The sequence below is a fragment of the Aristolochia californica genome, unplaced genomic scaffold (genome assembly GCF_029961685.1).
Source record: "Aristolochia californica isolate CCGP_79_NKW_82.1479 unplaced genomic scaffold, dmAriCali1.0.hap1 SCAF_1, whole genome shotgun sequence".
In the NCBI taxonomy this organism is placed as follows: domain Eukaryota; kingdom Viridiplantae; phylum Streptophyta; class Magnoliopsida; order Piperales; family Aristolochiaceae; genus Aristolochia; species Aristolochia californica.
This window is the reverse complement of record NW_027181770.1, coordinates 49,325,012-49,327,424: the sequence shown is the minus strand read 5'-3', so window position 1 is coordinate 49,327,424 and position 2,413 is coordinate 49,325,012.

Below are 2,413 nucleotides of genomic sequence, written 5' to 3'. Positions count from 1 at the left end.
AATGGGGGGGGGAAGTAACATAAATGTAATAATAAGTTCCTCCGTCATAGAATTCCAACCTCAAATATTTTTTATGTTTTTTATGGGGTATTAAGTTCCTCCATCATGGAATCCAAAACTCAAATATCTTTGATATTTTTGAAGGGGTATTAAGTTCCTCCGTCATGGCATCCCAACCTCAAATATTTTTTATATTTTTTTTTGGGGAATTAAGTTCCTCCGTCATGGAATCCCAACAGTAAATATTTTATATTTTTTATGGGTACAAATAAATAAAGGTGTGAGGTCACCTCTTCTTCAATAATAATGTCTCATCAAAAGAGACACAATTGCAACAGCTGAAATAGGCTTGGGACTATATAACACGGACCAAAATAATCCTTGTAAAATGACCCATTAAATAATCCAATGCACATATTTGTACCAAATAATATACTGACCAAGGAATAATCTATCAATTCTTCAAAAATAATAATCGACCCAGAGAAAAAATTTATCAAGTCGTGTTGAGTCAAATAGCAGAGCTATATATCCGAGTCGTGGTAGAAATATGTATAAGCTTTGGTCTAGACTCGTATACCGAGGTAAAAAGTAAGTGGCCCGAGTTGACCCGAACCGAGTTGACATGGCAGACCAGAAGCCACACTCCGGTTGGCAAGTCTACTGGGTTAACTCACCCGGTCCGGGTTGCTGCAGAACTCAAGTGCTGAACCAACGTTAAATTAAAGTTTCCTAACTTAGGAAACATTAATATTGTTACAGTTTCATCTTCCTCGACTGAACAATGGAAAATAGAGAAACTTTTTGAATAACAACAATCCAGCAGATTAATCGGCAATAACAATGGAGAGGAGTTTCGGGAAAATATTTCCAAAGATAGCCAGCAACAGAAGGAACCTTTCTGACAGCAGCAGCAGTGCCAGCAGAACGTCTTCTTCCCCGATGCCGACTGGTTTTCCTGTTTTGTTGTCCAAAAATGGCAACAATATCATCTTCCTCCCCACAGCAGATCTGGCGTTTAGCAGAAATGGGATAGTAGCAAGAGATCTTGGATGATAATCAGATAGTTTCCAGAAAAAGGAAACATCAACTGGTTCGAAAACAACAACGAAAATCAGAAATAAATCATTCTTAAAGAGATACATATCTGCCGTTGGCGGCGAGCGACGAGCGGTGAGCATCGAGCGGCGTTATATGTTAGACGAATGGCGGTACAAGAGTTCTTGAGCAGGAATCTTGTCCTACACTGATTTCACTAACCAGGCTCGAACTAGGCGGGTGCTGGGCTTGCAGTTGTTAATGACCGTTTCAGACAAGCTAAGAATTTTGGGAGACGTAAATGACGATGACAAACATGGTTTCAATTAGAACCAAGAAATTAATAACAAGATTGACAAAAAACTAAGCAACGGTTAAACAAAAAAAAGACTTTCTTGAAAAATCAAGCGCTATAGTTTGGGGAAGAAATTAACGAGAAAAAAGAAGAATGAAGAAAAAAATATGAGCGTAGATAGAAAAAAAATATATGGGTTTTTTGGAATTAAAAAAACCATACTACTAGTCCTAAAAATCAAAGCTCTGATACCATGTTGATTTTTAGGACTCTATGGATTTAGCTTATGGAGAAAAAGGGAGAGAAACCCATTGGGAGAAAACTGGAGGAAGAAGAGGTTATGGACTTGATGACCAAACCCTCCCTCTAAGGCTCTATTTATAGATTAATAAAACTACTGTATTATAAATATACCCCTGAACTTAGGATTTAGGGTTTTAACCCTAAAACTTTAAATTAATTATGTCAACGCTAACTCTATGAATGACTCTTTATTTACCATCCTGCCATCATTGTATGTGGGCCTATGGGCCTTCTCTTTGATATGTGGGCCTTGAGCCCGTCTTCTATATCTCTTGGATGCATGGGTTTTCCTTGGTCTTATTGGTTTGGGCCCATCTTCTAACACACTTGGATATGTGGGCCTTCCTTGGTCGTGTGGGCTTGGGCCCTATATTCCAAAAGGCATTTTAACATATTTCTCCATAGTGACCATTTTTTCCACTGTAACTTCCTTCCTTGTAATAACATATATAGATAGTGTGCCCATATCTCCCACAATGAGTGCATTCTTTTCATAATTTTTCCATGCTTTTGATTAGCCAACTGTTGAATTTAGGATCCCTTTTCCAATATTCTGAGCAAGAGAAAGGAGAAAGAAAAGAAGAAAATGGAAGAAGTGCTCTGGGGTAGAGATAAGAAAAAAGAAAAGAGAGATGTGCGTCAAGCAAAGAGAGAGAGAGATTTAATCAAGAAGGAGATGTGTAACTTGATTAATTCCGAATTACAACACCTCTATTATAGTAGAGTAAATGATAGAGTCCTTATACAATTAACCTTTCAATCTCCTAATTACATTCC